The 18,856-nt window shown below is 46.8% G+C and overlaps 1 protein-coding gene across 1 annotated transcript in view; it reads left to right on the top strand.

The window, feature by feature from the left end:
* DHX9 (DExH-box helicase 9) overlaps nt 1-18,856 on the top strand; it is a 1,660,482-nt gene that overhangs the window by 1,362,073 nt on the left and 279,553 nt on the right. The window lies entirely within an intron of this gene.

Genomic DNA, 18,856 nt, shown 5'->3' with positions numbered 1-18,856 from the left:
TGTCAGTGTGGCCAAAAAATGTCGGTCACAGACAACCACAGTTCCTGTGTCTACTGTCTTGGCCCTCTCCACTTACAAGAGGACTGCTCTATTTGTCACTCTTGTAGTGGGAGGGTCATGACAGATAGGCACAGGAAACTGATGGATAGAGGATTGCTGAAACCCTCTTTCCAGGAGGCTCTGGATGCTTCAGACCAGGCATCCAAGTCTTGAAGGTCAAGGCGTCGGAGCCAAAGTCATCGGCTCCGAGCTCTTCGAGTCTAGTTAGATCACCGGTTCCACAGACTTCGGGGCCGAGTGTTCAACTGTTGGCAGTTCCCGAGCCTCGAGTCTTGGAACCGGTGACGGAGCTCCCTCCACCGACTCTGTTGAGGTCGGCTCCGTCGTCGATCCCTTCGACTCGTTCTTCTAGAGCCCTTTCCGACACCGACGTGGACCGTGTGGTGCAGAAACTTATGGAGCATACGGCTCTGTCCAAGCTTATTTCGGTCTCCTCTCAGTTGATGTCGAGACTTGAAGGCCTGCCACTATCTCCATCTGTTCCTCCTCCGAGACCTGTTCAGTCTTAAGAGCCGGAAGAAGCTGACTTGATGATTGTGGAGCCCTCGGTGCCAGAACCGTCTTTTCTCGGTCGGCACCGTTTACCTCGACTCCATCCGATCCGGTACCGGAGTCTCGGGCGAAGATCTGTCCTTGGTTCCGGGATCGAGAGTCGGACCGATGTTTGTTCCGCGCTCCTCGGCGCCTCGCACGGATCGATTCGGTTCCGTCCTCGGGTCGGTGCCTTCGGCTCCTGTTTGGGATTCTTCCCATTTCTTCAGAACCGGAGATACCTCGACTCGGGACCCGGGGCCTTCGACCTCATGAGGAAGGTGTTGTCTACCCAGACAACCACATCAGCAGGTACAGCTTCTCCTCCCAAAGGACCGTTATCCTCCTCTGCACCCACGGCCACGTCCAAGCGTCGGGCACCAGTGTCTCAGCCACCCCTGGAGGTGCCCCTCTTCCTCGGAGGCTTCTTCGGATGCTCCCACGAAGAAGTTCCTAGGAAAAGACTGTGTAAGAGGAGACACTTGGATTCTCCACAAGAATCCTTGACATCTGATACTGACTTAGATGAGTCAGAAGGGTCCCCTAAGTCACCTTCAGAGGATGTCTCTTTTCTGACATCTTGGAGATCCTTAAACAGAGAGGTGACTGGCAAGCCCTCCCCCCTTCTGAGGATGAGTCAGTTTTGCTGAAGTCATTTGGTGCCCGTCCTTCCTCCTCCTGGGTCACTCCGCCCTTTGATGAGTTAATGGAATTAATTGCTCGAAGGGCGTGGGAGACTCCTGACACGGTGGAACCAGTCCCTAGGAAGCCAAATAAGTACATCACGGCACCACAGGACAAAGCTTACCTTGCCAAAGGAGTTCCAGTAGACGCCATGGTGGTGGCAGCGGCCACGAAAAAGGAGATGTCGGAGTCTTCCTCATCTGTCCATCCGCCTAACAAAGATTCTAGGACCATGGACAGATACGGAAGCGCATTTTCAGTTCAGCGGCTTTCTATGCGTTCCCTGAACTATTTGACTCATTTTACACGTACAGAGGGATCTAGTCAAAGAGTTGGGAGATACCCTCCAGGGTGCTACAGATTCCGCTGTCTCAGAGAAAGTTACAGCGCATCTAAACACCCTTACGTCCATTGTGAACTTCGTCCATGAGGCTGATATCCTATGCAGCCGAAGGATCGAGTAGGGCAGCGGCTTCAGCGATTGCTCTTCGTAGGCAATCCTGGATGCGCTTATGTTCGCTTATGGAAGCCTTCAAGTCTTCCTTTACTAACGCCCCATTTGATGGAGCCACACTTTTGGCCCTAAAGTAAAGGAGACCCTTACCGGTGTGAACAGGAGGGAAAGACTCTGTCTGCTGTCGGAGTCCGTTTTCCACCCTTCCAGACCGTACCCCAAAGGGCAACGTGGTGGGAAAATGTGGTTTCAAAACCCCAAGGATCTTTTCCAAACACACAGGGTGATGCCCCTCTAGAGGCAGAGGGGGCAGAGGTGGAAGACGCCGCCCAGGCGGCAGAGGGGGTCCGCAAAACCAAGGTGACAGGGATAACCTCCCTGGCAAACCTTTTCAGCACTCCTGAGAGGAGGCCCGACTGTCCTGCTCTGGAGGCAGTCGGGGTCGCAGCTTTATACCCTCAGGCCTGGCTAAACCTTTCTTCAGACAATTGGGTAAAAAGCATTGTTACCAGAGGTTACAAAATCCCATTTCTATCCACACCCATTCCAAAGAGAAAACTCCCAGATGTACCACCCTATCTGCGAGACCCAGCAGCTACAGAAATTTCAAAGCTGCTAAAAAAAAAGTCATCCAACCAGTCCCAGCGGACCAAATAGGATTCGGAACTTACTCAAGGATGTCCTTCATGGATGCATCTGCAGTCATAACAGCAGGGTTGTCCTGTCGTCAGGCAGCCCGTCAGTCGGCCGGATTCCAAAGTCCGGGTCCGCTGATGTCGCTCTTCATCCGACGTCATCTCTGTTGGACTTATAAAGGCATCAGCCAACGCCATTTTCCTCAGTCTTTCTTGCAAGCAGAAGCTGTTCGCAAGTGCCGGTCGGTCGGATCCAGAGATTTTTCACCGAATACAAGACTTCATAAAGCTAAGTACAGACTCTTTCTTGCCTCAGCCGATGTCAGAAAAAGTTAATAATTGTTTAACCTGTGGGAAACAAATACCTCATAAAGATTTCCATTCTTACTGTCTGCCTTGTTTAGGCCCAGCCCACGACGTAGCAGCCTGTTCGGCCTGTGCTTCCTTCAACCGAGTTTGCAGAACAGTTTTTCGGTTCTGACTTTGCTTACATTCCGGATGCTCCGGAACCTCCGACTGCACTTTCTGCCAAAACTGAAACCAAACCGAAAACTGATCTAGGTACAGCCGAATCTAACTCTACACTTGAGGCCCCTGCTACAATTCTTGAATCGGCCTCTGAAACTTTACCCCCTGACTTATCAGACACCATTCCCCTGGATGTCTCTACCCCAGCACGTGGTGCTGCTAGGCCTCCAGCAGCCATGTCCATTAAGGCCCGCCAGGGCTAAAGCAGCCAAGTCTACCAAATCAGTGCCTGTTAAACAACCCTCAACCAGGCCCTCTTCTAGTTCTCAAATGCTCACCTTGGCAGAAGATTTGATTTCTTTAATTAGAGGATCTCAACCTCTCCCAGACAGGGCCTCTCAGCCCCCAGATAAGAGACCTAGGGCAGAGCCCCCTGAGCCTGTGTCCTCTGATGATTCTGCAGATGAATCAGACATTACTGACCAGCCAGAGGCCCCTTTCTCTAATTTTGAGGATTCTGATGCTGAAGAATCCATTCCAGCTGCTTCCTCCAGAAGAATTCTCCTTTGGGGAAACCTTGCATGCCATGCGAGAGCAGTTCCAATGGCAGCAACAAGAATTCTCAGATTCCCGAAAAAGAGTTAGAACCTTTCTGCACCTTCCACAGCACAGACCCTTAGCTATACCTCCTGTTCTTTCTGTGGTAGATGACGCTTTTAATGATGTCTGCTCTGCTCCAGACTCATTACCCCCAGCCCCTGCCAAACCAGACAGATTTTACAGGGTGCCTGACACTCATCACCACCTTTACAAGGCCCCCCTTGCAGACCCAGAAACTATATCCCAGGGTCCCAAGGCAGTTGCCGCGACCATAGCTAAAAACCCTACCCCTTCTGAAAGGGATGCAAGGGCATTAGACAGATGGGGTAAAAAAGTATATACTTCAGCTACTCTCTCAGCTAGAGCTTTAAACTGCCAGTTTCACATGATACAATACCAAGAGTTTATGCTTGATCAGTTAACTAAAAAATTAACCACTGATGAAGCTCTTGACAAGAAATATGTATTAGAAATGGTAAATAACATACAACAGGTTAGTAACCATTCCTTAAAATGTGGCTATGATGCACTGGAGGCTTCATTTAGATCAGCCATGACTGGCACAGTGATAAGAAGGCATGCATGGCTAAAGGAGCAAGCTCTACCAGATCATGTTAAAGCTAAATTGTTAGATGCTCCTATGGATAAGACAAGTTTGTTTGGTGCACCTGCCCAGCAGGTTATGAAGAAAATGGAAGAAAAGGCAAAATCAGTTCAAACTGTTAAAGATTTCCTGCAGGTTCAACCCCAAGGTTTAGCAGGAACTGGCCTGCCAAGAATTGGTCCTTTCCTGACTCCACAAGATTTCAAAGGGGCAGGAATAGACGTTCCAGAGGCAGAAACCAAACCAGAGGAAATGCCACAGTGGCAAGGTAACAACAGAGGCACAGACACAGCCTTTGCCACTACTTCAACACAACCACAGTGACTTACTCCTAAAACCGCCTACCAGGGAGCAAATAGCAGCTCCACTAGGAGGAAGGTTAACTTTATTTGCAAAGAACTGGCACCATATAACAAAAGACAAGTGGATTCTGCAAATTATACATCAAGGTTACCGATTCCACTTCCACACTATACCAGTCAAAAGAGGAATGCCAAATCTACCTCCAAATCAAAAAACAGAAGCTTTACAGCAGATAATGGAGTTAACAAACATGAGAGCTGTGGAAAAGTGCCTGCAACAGAACAAGGAAAGGGTTCTACTCCAGACTGTTCCTAGTTCCAAGAAAGGAAAAAGTTGGAGACCAATTCTCGACCTGTCCACCTTGAATACATACATCATTGTCCCAAAATTCAAAATGCTGACCCTACAGCAACTTCTTCCCATGCTGGGCAAGGAGTGTTGGCTGGTAACTCTAGATCTCAAGGAGGCATACCTGCACCAATCTGCAGAAGATACCTCAGATTTCTTGCAGGATCAGAGCACTATCAATTCTCAGCATTGCCTTTGGCTTATCTAGAGTATTCACAAAATGCCTGGCATCAGTAATCGCATACTGCAGACTACAGGGAATTCAGATTTACCCATACCTGGACGACTGCCTGCTACAAGGGGACAACAAAAGCAAGTTGACAACAGATTTGCAAAGGGTCATTTACTTGCTACAAGCACTGGGATACACAGTCAGTCTACAAAAGTCAAGACTGATACCATCCCAAACAAGGACATTCTTGGGAATTGGACACAGTGAGACAAATGGCATTCCTAACTACAGAAAAACAAGAAGAAGTGCCTCTTTACTTCCTGTCACTAACAAAGCTGAACAAATTAACAGCAAGAAAAGTTCTGCAGGCCTTGGGCTTCATGGCATCATGCATAATTTTGGTTCCATTTGCCAGACTACATATGAGAAAACTACAGTGGTACAATTTATGGTCCCAACACAGGCACAGCCTCGAAACAGAAATCCCACTAATTCCATGCTTAAAACAGGAGTTCCTATGGTGGGCCCAGGCATGCCGGTCCAACCCAGGCCTTCCCTTTCACAGATGTCAAGCAAGCCAGAGCATTACAACAGATGCTTCAGTCCTAGGATGGGCGGCCCACACGCTGGACAAATGCGCAAGGATTGTGGACTCAGGATCAACTTCACCTGCACATCAACCTAAAAGAAATGCTGGCTGTAAAACTGGCTATCCAAAATTCAGACCATTTCTCAAAGAGGGCCAGCTGTTGATAAGGACAGACAACACCACAGTCATGTGGTACATCAACAAACAGGGAGGCACTCATTCATACCCCTATGCAGAATGACTTTGGAACTGTGGACCCTGGCACTCAGCTACAACATCCAGCTGCAAGCAAGATTCAGGAAAAGAAAATACTTAGCGGACATTTTAAGCAGGACCACATCAGGCACCTGCACCCGGACATCTTCAGGACCATTACAAAGAAGTGGGAAATGCCTCAGATAGATCTATTTGCATCTCCTCACAATCATCAACTCAAAAAATTCTGCACAAGGACATTTCACCCACTAGCATGGAAAGTGGATTCTCTCCTTCAGCTGGAAGGGCCTAACAGTTTATGCATTCCCACCTCTACCCTTGATACACAAAGTACTCCTAAAAATCAAGGAAGAACATCCAAGGATAATCCTGATAGCTCCAAACTGGCCAAGACAACACTGGTATCCACTACTAAGGAGCTTGTCTCGAACAATATGTGGCCAATACTGATGCCTTTGATGCTAACTCAGAACAACTACAGCACCATACATCCAAACCTGAAAACCTTACAACTGACTGCATGGAACATCACATAGCAGCAGCTAATCAAGAACTTTCCCAAAGAGTTAAAGACATTATTCTTGAAGCACGCAGACCTTCAACAAGAAGGAACTATGCTGGAAAATGGAAAAGGTTTGTCATTTAAGAGGAAAAGATGTGTCAAACATAGATATGCCTAACATTCTGGAGTATCTGGCCGAACTTCTGCATTCAGGCCTGTCCTACTCCTCCATCAAGATACATGCATCAGCTATTTCAGCAGAATACAGCTTTGATCCACCTGTTTTTTCACACCCTCTGCTCAGACAATTTCTCAGAGGAATCAAGAATGTAAAACCTCCAAGAAAACCACCATTACCAGCTTGGGACTTAAACAGAAAAGTTGACACTATCACCCTTTGAGCCAGCAGCAACAGCAGACTTACAACACCTGTCATGGAAAACTACTTTCCTACTGGCAATTACCTCAGCAAGGAGGGTTTCAGAACTACAGGCCTTAATGGCAGTGCAACCCTTCCTAATCTTCCACCAAGATAGAGTATCCATGAGGACTAATCCAACATTTATGCCTAAGGTGGTATCCAGAGTGTCTTTAAACCAGGCAATCCACCTACCTACCTTCTTTCCCAACCCACAAAACAGAGGGGAAAGAGTACTGCATACCTTGGATGTACATAGACAGCTACGTTACTACTTGGACAGAACCAAAAGCAGCAGAAAGACTGACCAACTTTTTGTGGCCTATGCAACAGGAAGAGAGGGAAAAGCTATTTCCAAACAGACAATCTCCAAATGGATAGGAAATTGCATACGATTCTGTTACTCCTTTCATGGAAAACCAATTCCACAGAACATAAGACCTCATTCTACAAGGGCAACAGCCACTACCACAGCCTTCAGTGGCTACCAAAGACATTATTGAGGCTACTTTGGACCTCTCTGCATACATTTGCCAAGCATTATAATTTGCCTCTATATTCCAGATCCCGAGCAGGGTTTGCCACTGCTGTACTGCAAGGGATCCTAAACACACCATAATCTACCTTTATCCTCCTCCCCTAGTTGGCTATGGTATTCTACCCAGCTGTTATGACTGCAGATGCATCCATGAAGGACATAGTACAGTTTTGTACCTACCATAAATGTAGATGTCCGAACTGGATAGCATCTGCAGTCTCTGAGGTACTCCTAGGGTGTTTACCCTCCTAATAGCTAGCTGATGGGAGTCTTTATGGTGTATTTGTTTGTATATATGTACATACATGCTTATTGTTGTGGTTACTTCTACCCTTTTGGAAACATTGGCATCTATCCAAATTTTAGCCTTCAGGAGGGCTTCTGGCATCTGGGGCAAGAAACACTGACTGATGCCTTTATACCAAGTCCAACAGAGAGGACGACCTTTGGATCCGGCCCGACTGACGGGCTGCCTGGCTGACAGGACAACCCTGTTATGACTGCAGATGCTATCCAGTTCGGACATCTACATTTATGGTAGGTACAAAACTGTACTTTCTTTTTAGTTCCAAAGAAAACAGGGGACTGGAGGCCAATTCTGGACCTAAGTCATCTCAACACCTTTGTCAAGAAGGAAAAGTTCCGAATGGTCACGCTTCAATCGATCCTTCCATTCTTACAGAAGGACGACTGGATGTGCTCAATAGATCTGAAGGACGCATACTACCACATCAAAATGGCCAGGGCGTCCAGGGATCATTTGCGCTTCCGGCTGGGAGCCAGTCACTATCAGTTTCGAGCCCTGCCCTTTGGCTGACCACAGCCCCCAGGGTCTTCACCAAATGCATGGCAGTGGTAGCGTCTCATCTGAGGCGCCTAGGATTCCAGGTGTTTCCGTATCTGGACGACTGGCTCCTGTCTGCCACCACCAGGCGTCAACTGATACAAGCCAGGGATTACACCCTACAACTTTGTACACACCTTGGCATCTCAGTAAATTTCGAAAAATCGTTGCTACAGCCATTACAGCATATCTTATTCATAGGAGCGGAATTAGATACGTGTCAGTTAGTTCTAAAACTTCCGACAGAAAGAATAGTAGCACTTCAATTCAACATTTCCCTTCTTCTGTCGTCCAGAAAGTCCCCAGCAAAAATTGTTCTGAAAGTTTTGGGTCTCATGGCAGCTTCTCTCATAGCAATACCATTGGGAAGACTGCACATGAGAGTGCTACAATGGCTTCTATTTGCACAATGGTCATTCCAACAACTTCCACTGACTCACGAAATATTGATAACGAAAACATGCAAATCACACCTAATGTGGTGGTTACAGACTTGCAACCTATCCAGCGGAAGACCATTTGTGCTACCCGCACCGTCAGCGACTATAACCACGGACGCTTCCTGATAGGGTGGGGGGGCATCTTTCAGGGACAGACAGTCCAAGGCGAATGGACCAATCTGGAGTACAATCTGCACATCAATGTTCTGGAGTTGAGGGCAGTGTTTTGGCGTTGCAACACTTTGCTCCCCTTCTTCCTCCAGGGACCATTGCAGTTCAGACAGACAACATGTCCGTAGTCTGGTACATAAACAAGCAAGGGGAACCAGGTCTTACCAACTATGCAGAGAGGCCATGAGAATTTGGCAGTGGGCAGAGTCCACCGTCGCTTTCTGATCGCAATGCACATCCCGGGTCATCCAACGTCATAGCCGACAGGCTGAGCAGGGCAATACTATTGCCTCACGAGTGGTCCTCAAACAGTCAGTTGCGAGAAGGATTTTTCGCAAATGGGGCCAGCCTACCTGCGATCTGTTTGCGTCTCCAATGAACGCCAAATGCAGGAGCTACTTTGCCCTATTACCCTCCAGGGAAGTCCCCAGGGACGCTGGTGCACGATTGGCCCCGGTCTCCTATATGCTTTTCCTCCATTTCCCCTGATTGCAAAGTTTCTACAGAAAGCCAACAACCTTCAGAGGACTATTATTCTCATTGCCCCATTCTGGCCTCGTCAAATTTGGTTCCCCTTTCTATTGCATCACCGCTGGGGACCTTGGATGCTGGACCCAGAGCCAGATCTACTGACTCACTCGTCAGGAGTTCCTCACCCATGTCTAGAATCTCTCCATCTAGCAGCTTGGCTGCTCCCTTTTAGCCAGGTCAGTTCCTTACATCGGCAGTTCAAGATATTTTAGTAGCTTCTCATAAAGTTTCCACTACAAAGACTTACACCAGTAAGTGGAAACGCTTTGTCTTCTGGAATCACATCATTTGGACCCTGTTACAGCTCCGTTGAACAAGGTTTTAGAATTCTTGACTGAATTATTTCATGAAGGAGCTTCCCGGCTACTTTAAGAGTACAGTTAGCTGCCATTTCTAACTATCATGTAGAAGAATGTGGTGCCTATTATGGCTCACAGACTTTGTAAAGCCTTTTTAAAAGGTTCCTTTCATATCAGACCACCAGTCAGAAGTCCGACATCACCGTGGAATTTAAATTTGTTGCTCTAAATTGATGTTGCCACCCTTTGAACCAGCTTCAAGTTGCACATTGAAATTTTTGTCATGGAAAACATTATTTCTAGTGGCCATTACATCTGCTAGACGAGTGTCTGAGCTTCAGGCCCTTTCGGTCAAACATCCTTATTTAATATTTCATTCTGACAGAGTATCCCTACGCACTAATCCATCCTTTCTTCCCAAAGTTTGTTCTTCTAGTAATATTAATCAGTCCATTGAATTACCCACCTTCTTTAAAAACCACTCTAATAAATTGGAGTATATGTTGCACAAACTGGACGTCCATAGACAACTCAGATTTTATTTGGATAGAACAAAAGATCACAGGAAATCTGATCAACTATTTGTAGCTTTTGCTGACAGCAGAAAGGGTCTTGCAGTTACGAAACGAACTTCTAAATGGCTAACTGACTGTATCACATATGTTTATGAAGCCTCTGAACAAACTTTATCAGCAAAACCCAGAGGACATTCTACCAGATCAGTGTCTACATCTTTGGCTCACGCAGCTCGCTTACCTTTAGACACTATTTGTGCGGCTGCTACTTGGGCTAAACCACATACATTTATCTCTCATTACAAAGTGGACAGGGTTTCTAGGGATAGGGCAACCTTTGGTTCCACTGTGCTCAAGAACGTTCTCCCTTGAGTTCCTCAGGATCATGGAGCTAGGGACGCTACCCATGTGTAAGAACAAAGGCGAGATTGAACACTCTCACATAAAGAAGTTATGTCCTTACCATAACGTTCCATGTGGAGTGTTCATCTCGCCTTGGTTATTACACTCCCACCCTTAGGAAGAACGTTCGATTTGGTGCCTGGTCTGGAGTATTCTCCTTCTGCTGTTGCAGTATTACGGTTACTATCATACTCTTGGTATGTTTGTATATATGTACTTTTATGTATATAGTTGGCATGTGTGCGTGCTTTGTCTGGTTTGCTTGCAAACTAGATCTGAGGTAAAGGCAGAGGGGGATTGTGGGTATTAGATGTCCTCGAGCTTCTTCTCGATGCAGAGCTTGCAGTCGGCCGGCACGGAGCCGAGGATCGGCTCCGAACCCATGTGTAATAACCAAGGCGAGATGAACACTCCACATGGAACGTTATGGTAAGGACATAACTTCTTTTTATGGTGTATCTGTTTATTGCTTATTTATTTGTCTGGAAACCTGTTTTTGTCTTCCAATTTGATTACAGCCTTCCTTGGAGGGCACCTGGCATCTGGGGCAAGAAACACTGAAGAAGATGACGTTGGCTGATGCTTATGTACTCCAGCCGCTCTGACGTCAGAGAGAAATGCGACATCAGCCGACGTCGGACCCAGACTTTGGAATCCGGCCGACCGAGGGCTGCCTGAGGCAGGATAACCCATATGTTATGACTGCAGTTGCATATCTATCGGACATCTACATTTATGGTAGGTACAAAACTGTACTTTTCAGGCTCTTATATAAATGGTTATTTTTATAGACCTGTATGAAGCATTGAGAAAGGGTGTTTAACCTGAAAGCTTTGTGTCGTATAAAGGTTTTCTGCTCAACTGTGGTGTGTTTTTGTTAAATAATCGGTTTCCCATCTGTAGATTTAAGTTTCTGTTAAATACAGACAGGTATGAACTTTGTTTTATGTGGATTGAGGAGTCTGTTCCAGAGCAGCAGTATCCTCTGCAAGATGTACCTGTCCTTCCAAACTGTTCTGTTGATGTTGCAGAAGAGGTTTAGATCCCTAAACAGAGTATTTCTGATGCCATATGACTTGCTGACGTGCAGCAAATCCATCATTATTGGGTTGGATGCCATGTATGCCAGACGCAGGTCCTCTTAGCAAGACTATAGAATACTGATTATAGTGACAGGGCTTTAAGTCAGTCTGTGTATGGCATGTTGTTTAGGCCTTGTATCCTTTTAGTAAGGTATCTGGGTGATCCGTTTGTTGCACAAGTCTGAACAGATGCATAGCAAAGGGGGCATTATATTCAATGATTGCGTAATGAGGGCTGAATAAAGGGTGACTAACATCAGTAGATGTAGACACAATCCCTTAGTTGATGAGCTGTACGATATAGAAAAACTTTATTGTAATAGACATGTCTTGGTCAAATGTTAGGTCGCTACACATGTTCCCAATCCAGAACTGGGTCAGCTGTTATGAAAGACAGTAATGCATTTTTTTGGCATTTATATTTTTCAAAACTGAGACCCACACCCACATACAGTCTAAAAAAAACTTGCGCCACTTAGGCCCTAAAGTACAAATCCCACAGTGCAACATACATATTTCTGACTGTGCATTCTCCACTTTTGGGCCCAAACTGTAGGAGCCCCTCCCACTTGAAATTAAAGACTCACCCTCTTATTCCAGGTTCCATTCTGGACTATAATCACATTTAAACAAGCAGAATGTACCTGTTAACCCCTTGAGTCACATCACATAAGTTTACTCTTCTCCACTCTAGTTCAACCATTAAGATCTTTTGCTGATGTTCATCGTGCATACAGCTGCAGTCATAACAGATGGGATGTCCTTCAAGAAAGCAACTGCAGTCCTGACATATGGGTTGTCCTGCCTCAGGCAGCCCCTCGGTCGGCCGGATTCCAAAGTCTGGGTCCGGCGTCAGCTGATGTCGCCTCTTCCCCAACATCATAAATGGGTATAAAAGCATCAGGCGACGCCACCTTCTTCAGTCTTTCTTGCCGCGCAGTGCCCGAAGCAGAAGCAGTTCGCAAGTGCCGGTCGGCCAGCTCCTGTGTTTTCAGTTACCGAAGTCATCAAAAAGCTAAGTACCCCATTGGGGAACCTTTTCTTGCCTCAGCCGATGTCAGATAAAACTGCAAAAGTTAATTGTTTGTCTTGTGGTAAACAAATACCTCATAAGGACTTCCATTCTTACTGCCTTCCCTGCCTGGGCCCAGACCACAACGTCTCGGCCTGTGCTCGCTTCAATAAGCACACTCTCAGGCGCCAGGCAGAATTTGCTGAAGACTTTTTTGGGGAAAATTTCTCCTATATCATGCCGTCGGAACTACCGACAACACATTTCCAAAAAACGGAAGGACTGGGACCGACATTCTCGGCCCGCGTTTTCCACCAACGACCTGCCAAAGCCTACCGCGAGTGCATCGGTCTCTTCGGAGGCGGTAATTCAACCGCTCCAGCCCAACAACACTGCTTTACCGCACACTTCGGTCCCGGAGGTTACCCCGGTGTCGGTTGTTGATTTTCCTCCTGAAACCGAAGCCCAGGACTTACCTGACACCATACCGGTGGATAAAGTTACTCCAGCACATGGGGCAGCTAGGCCTCCGGTCCCCATGTCCATCAAGGCCTACACATGTGCTAAGTCTGCCATCCAGGCTGAGGCTCACCCTCCTAAATCCTTTTCCCAGGGTTCCACTTCTGAAAAACAGATCATGACTTTAGCTGCAGATCTAATCTCTTTAATCAGAGGCTCTCAGGCACACCCAGACAGAGATTCTCAGCCGCCTGCAGATAAAAGGCCTAGGGTTGAGCAGACAGATACCCTTTCCTCAGATGAAGCCTCTGGGGACTCGGACCATTCAGATTCCCAGGAAGAATCCTTCCAGGCCTACGAGGATTCTGATGCTGATGAATCCATTCCCTCTGCCTCTCCTCCAGAGGATATTTCTTTCGGGGAAATTCTCCACTCCATGAGAGAGCATTTTCAGTGGCAGGGCCAGGATTTCTCTGACTCCAGGAAAAGGCTACGTACTTTCCTTAAGTTACCCCAGCACAGGCCTTTAGCTATTCCACCAGTGTTAGATGTATTGGATGATGTGTATTCAGACTCCAGTGCTTCCCCTGAATGTCCTCAAGGATGCATCTGCAGTCATCACGTATGGGTTGTCCTGCCTCAGGCAGCCCTTCGGTCGGCCGGATTCCAAAGTCTGGGTCTGGCCTCGGCTGATGTCGCATTTTCCCCGACGTCAGAGAGTCTGGGATATAAAAGCATCTGCCGACGCCATCTTCCTCCGTCTTTCTTGCCGCATGGTGCCCGAAGCAGAAGCAGTTCACAAGTGCCGGTCGGTCAGCTCCTGTGATTCAGCTACTGAAGACTTCGAAAAAGCTAAGTACCCCGTTGGGGACTCTTTCTTGCCTCAGCCGATGTCAGATAAAGTTAATAACTGTTTAACCTGTGGGAAACAAATACCTCATAAGGATTTCCATTCTTACTGCCTCCCCTGCCTAGGCCCAGACCACGACGTCTCGGCCTGTTCAGCCTGTGCTTCCTTCAACCGACGAACTCTTAGACGTCGGTCAGAGTTTGCAGTGGAGTTTTTTGGGGCTAGTTTTGCTTATAAAATGCCGTCGGAGACTCCGACTTCGCATTTAGTCAAAAAAACGGAAGGACAAGGACAGACACACGCGGGCCGCGGTTTCAGCTGAAACCTCGGTCAGGCCTACCGCAAGTGTCTCGGTCTCGGCTGAAACAGAGTCCTTAGTACTTCCTACTACCGAAACCACACAACCGACTACCTCGGCCCTTGAGGCCCCGGCCGAGTTGGTCATTGAATTACTTTCTGAAACCGGTGTCCAGGAACCTTCCGACACCATTACTTTAGATAAGTCTACTCCTGCACGTGGTGCAGCCAGACCCCCCCCCCCCCCTGCTTCCATGTCCATTAAGGCTTTCTCTAGGGCTAAGGCTGCTAAACTTTCTAAGGCTTTGCCTCCCAAAGTTTCCTCTGAGACCTTCTTCTAGCTCTCAGATTCTTACCGTAGCAGAGGATCTGATTTCATTAATTAGAGGCTCCCAGCCTCATCTGGACAGGGGCTCTCAACCACCTCCAGACAAAAAGCCCAGGGTTGAGCCCTCTGATCCACAGTCCTCAGATGAGTCCACGGATGGCTCTGCTCTGTCAGACCACCAGGAGGAGGCTTATTCGGCCTATGAGCATTCTGATGCTGAAGAATCTATTCCCTCGGCCTCCCCTCCTGAAGAGTTTTCATTTGGAGAAACATTACACACTATGAGAGAACATTTTCAATGGCAGGGTCAGGAATTCTCTGATTCCAGAAAGAGATTAAGGACCTTTTTACATTTACCTCAGCACAGGCCCTTAGCTATACCTCCAGTTTTGAATGTAATTGATGATGTCTATTCAGATGCTTGTACTGCCCCTGACTCTCTCCCTCCGGCTCCTGCCAAACCTGATAGGTACTACAGGGTCCCGGACTCACATTTTCACCTGTACAAGGCCCACTCTGCTGATCCAGAAACTATTTCCCAGGGCCCTAAAGGGGTTGCAGCTGCCACTGCTAAAAATCCTCTACCCTCTGAAAGGGAGTCCAGAGCATTAGAGAGAGATGGGGTAAGAAAGTGTATACTTCTGCAACTCTTTCCATGAGGGCATTAAACTGTCAATTCCATATGATACAGTATCAAGAGCATTTACTAGATGAATTGCATAAGAAACTGTCCTCTTCTGAACCCCTTGATCGTAAATCCCTTCAGGATCTGGTGCATAACTCCCAGCAGGTTAGTAACCATTTCTTGCAGTGTGGTTATGATGCATTGGAAGCTTCATGTAGATCTGCTATGACAGGTGCAGTTATACGTAGGCATGCCTGGCTGAAGGAACAATCTCTGCCAGACCATGTTAAAGCTAAGCTTTTGGATGCTCCTATGGAAAAGCAAAAATTATTTGGTTCCACGGCTCAAGAGGTTTTAAAGAAATTTGAAGAAAAGGCAAAATCTGTGCAAACAGCTAAAGACTTTCTGCAAGTCCAACCACCGAGATTCAGCAGGAATTGGCCTACTAAGAATTGGTCCTTTCCGGACTCAGACAGATCTCAGAGGCAGGAATAGACGTGACAGAGGTAGAGGGCAAGCTAGAGGCTCCTACAGAGGCAGTCAGTGGCAGCCTCCCAACCAGAGAGGTAGTGCAGGAACTACAACTGCTACACCAGGACAGACTCAATGACTTTATTTTGACTCCGCCGACCAGGGCTCAATTAGAAGCACCTTTGGGCGGAAAGCTTTCTTTATTTTCAAAAAATTGGCACAGCATTACAGGGGACACATGGACACTGCAAATAATAGACAAAGGATACAGGTTCCATTTCCACTCATTGCCAAAAGAAAAGGCATGCCAAACCTGCCACCAAATCAGAGGGCAGAGGCTTTGAAGCAAATTACCAACTTAATGCAAATGAAAGCCATAGAAAAGGTACCTCTTTCAGAACAAGGCCAGGGATTTTACTCAAGATTATTCCTTGTTCCAAGAAAAGAAAATCAATGGAGGCCTATTCTCGACTTGTCCGCACTGAACACGTACCTCATTGTGCCAAAATTCAAAATGCTGACTCTACAGCAACTCCTTCCCATGCTGGGCAAGGGGTCTTGGCTGGTGACTCTAGACCTCAAGGAGGCATACCTGCATGTCCCTATTCGACAAAGCTGCAGAAGACACCTCAGATTTCTTGCAGGGTCAGAGCATTATCAATTCTCAGCATTGCCCTTTGGCTTATCTACTGCGCCCAGAGTATTCACGAAATGCCTGGCATCAGTAATTGCACACTGCAGACTTCAGGGAATTCAAATCTACCCTTATCTGGACGACTCCCTAATACAAGCGGACAGCAAGCAAACTTTGTTAAAGGACTTGGACTATGCCATCCACCTGCTACAGGCCTTGGGATATACAGTCAACATCCACAAATCAAGACTGGTTCCATCCCAAAGAATAACTTTTCTGGGTGCGGATCTAGACACAACCACCCAGATGGCTTTTCTCACAGAAGAAAAACAATGACAGTTACCAGTTTACTTTCAGAATCTCACAAGACAAACTCAGATGACTGCAAGGAAAATCCTGCAGGCCCTGGGTTACATGGCATCTTGCATTCTTCTGATTCCACAAGCAAGGCTTCATATGAGGAAATTACAATGGTACCTAAGAAGTTTATGGACTCAGCACAGTCACAGCTTAGAAGCTCTGATCCCACTCATTCCTTGCCTTCAAAAGGAATTCCTGTGGTGGGCTCAAGCCTGCCGGTCGAACAGCGGGCTGCCCTTCAGCAAGCCAAGAGCCAACCAAACCATCACCACGGACGCTTCAGACCAAGGTTGGGGAGCGCACATGGAGGACAGATGTATACAAGGGCTATGGTCACAAAGAGAGCTGCACATGCACATAAACCAAAAGGAATTGCTGGCAGTGATGCACGCAATCGAGGCCTTCAAACCTTTCCTTCAGCAAGGCCACCTGCTCATAAGGACAGACAACACCACAGTTATGTGGTACATAAACAAGCAAGGAGGCACCCATTCCTACCCTCTTTGCAGACTGGCAATGAAACTATGGGAACTGGCATTGAAACTCAACATACAGCTACAGTCCCAATTCGTGCCAGGGAAAGAGAATACACTGGCAGACAGCTTAAGCAGAACTACAATGGATGCACACGAATGGATGCTGCACCCAGACATCTTCTTACAAATCACACAATCATGGGGAAGGCCGGAAATAGATCTGTTCTCTTCCCCCCCTAAATCATCAACTGAAGAAATTCTGCTCAAGGACATACCACCCACAAGCATGGAAAGTGGACGCTCTCTCTTTCAGCTGGAAAGCTCTAACTGTGTATGCTTTCCCACCTCTTCCACTAATGACCAAGGTCCTACTGAAGATCAGGACAGAGCAGCCCAGAGTAATCCTGATAGCCCCAAACTGGCCAAGACAGCACTGGTACCCACTGTTAAAGAGCTTGTCACAGACGAAACCATGGCCTCTCCCCCTATGGCCACTCCTGACGCAGCACAATTTCAGGACTCTACACTCCAACCTGAAAACCTTGCAGCTAACTGCCTGGAGAATACCATGACTCCTCCTCAGGATAACCTATCCCAGAGAGTGAAGGATATTATTATGGAAGCTCGCTGACCTTCCACAAGGAAGGCATATACAGCAAAATGGAAAAGATTTCACACCTAGAACACAGCAAAGGGCCTAGATGTGACTGTGATGAATATGGCATATATACTGGAATATTTGACAGAATTGTCCCACAGTGGCCTGTCTTACTCTTCCATCAAGATGCATGCCTCAGCAATCTCAGCAGAATACAGTCTAAATCCACCTGTCTTCTCTCACCCTCTACTAAGACAGTTTCTAAGAGTAATCAAAAACATTAATCCTCCAAGGAAACCACCTCTACCTACTTGGGACCTGAATTTCGTGTTGGAAAAACTAACACTTCCTCCCTTTGAACCAGCAGCATCGGCAGATGTACAGTGTTTGTCTTGGAAAACTGCCTTCCTTCTGGCCATAACCTCAGCAAGAAGAGTATCTGAGCTACAAGCTTTAATGGCGATGCAGCCATTCCTTATCTTTCATCAGGACAGTGTTTCTTTGAGGACCAATCCTACATTCATGCCAAAGGTGGTATCCAGGGTATCTTTGAACCAAGCTATTCACTTGCCTACATTCTTCCCACAGCCACAAAATAAAGGGAAGAGATTTCTGCACACCCTGGATATACACAGACAACTACGCTACTACTTGGACAGAACTAAAAGTTACAGAAAGACTGACCAGTTTGTAGCATATGCTGCTGGGGTACAAAGAAAAGCAATTTCCAAACAGGCACTTTCAAAATGAATAGGAAATTGCATTCGTTTTTGTTACTCCTTTCATGGAAAGACTGTGCCAGCTAACATTAGACCTCATTCCACGAGAGCCACAGCCACCACCACAGCCTTCCTAAGAGGGGTGGCTACCAAAGACATTTTAGAAGCTGCTACATGGAGCTCCGTGCATACATTTGCCAAGCATTACAATTTACCTTTATACTCCAGATCCAGAGCAGGTTTTGCTACAGCACTCCTGCAGGGTATCTTTACTACACCATCCTTCACTTAGTACCTCCACCCCCAATTTGGCTATGGTATTCTACCCATATGTGATGACTGCAGATTCATCCTTGAAGGACATAGTACAGTTTTGTACCTACCATAAATGTAGATGTCCGATAGGTATGCATCTGCAGTCAGGTTTACCCTCCCTCCTACCCCTCTGTGGTATTCCTAGGGTGCTTACCCCTCTTTTAGCTAGCTGGGGGAATCTGTTATGGTGTATTTGTTTGTATATACATGTATATATATATTTTTGCAAATGTTTGGAATTTTATTGCATTTATCCAAATTTAGCCTTCCTAGAGGGTACCTGGCATCTGGGGCAAGAAAAATTGA

Source organism: Protopterus annectens, chromosome 10.part0 (genome assembly GCF_019279795.1).
Source record: "Protopterus annectens isolate FY-2018-M chromosome 10.part0, PAN1.0, whole genome shotgun sequence".
In the NCBI taxonomy this organism is placed as follows: domain Eukaryota; kingdom Metazoa; phylum Chordata; order Ceratodontiformes; family Protopteridae; genus Protopterus; species Protopterus annectens.
Note: the sequence above shows the minus strand (reverse complement) of the source record. Positions and strands in the feature narration are given on the sequence as shown.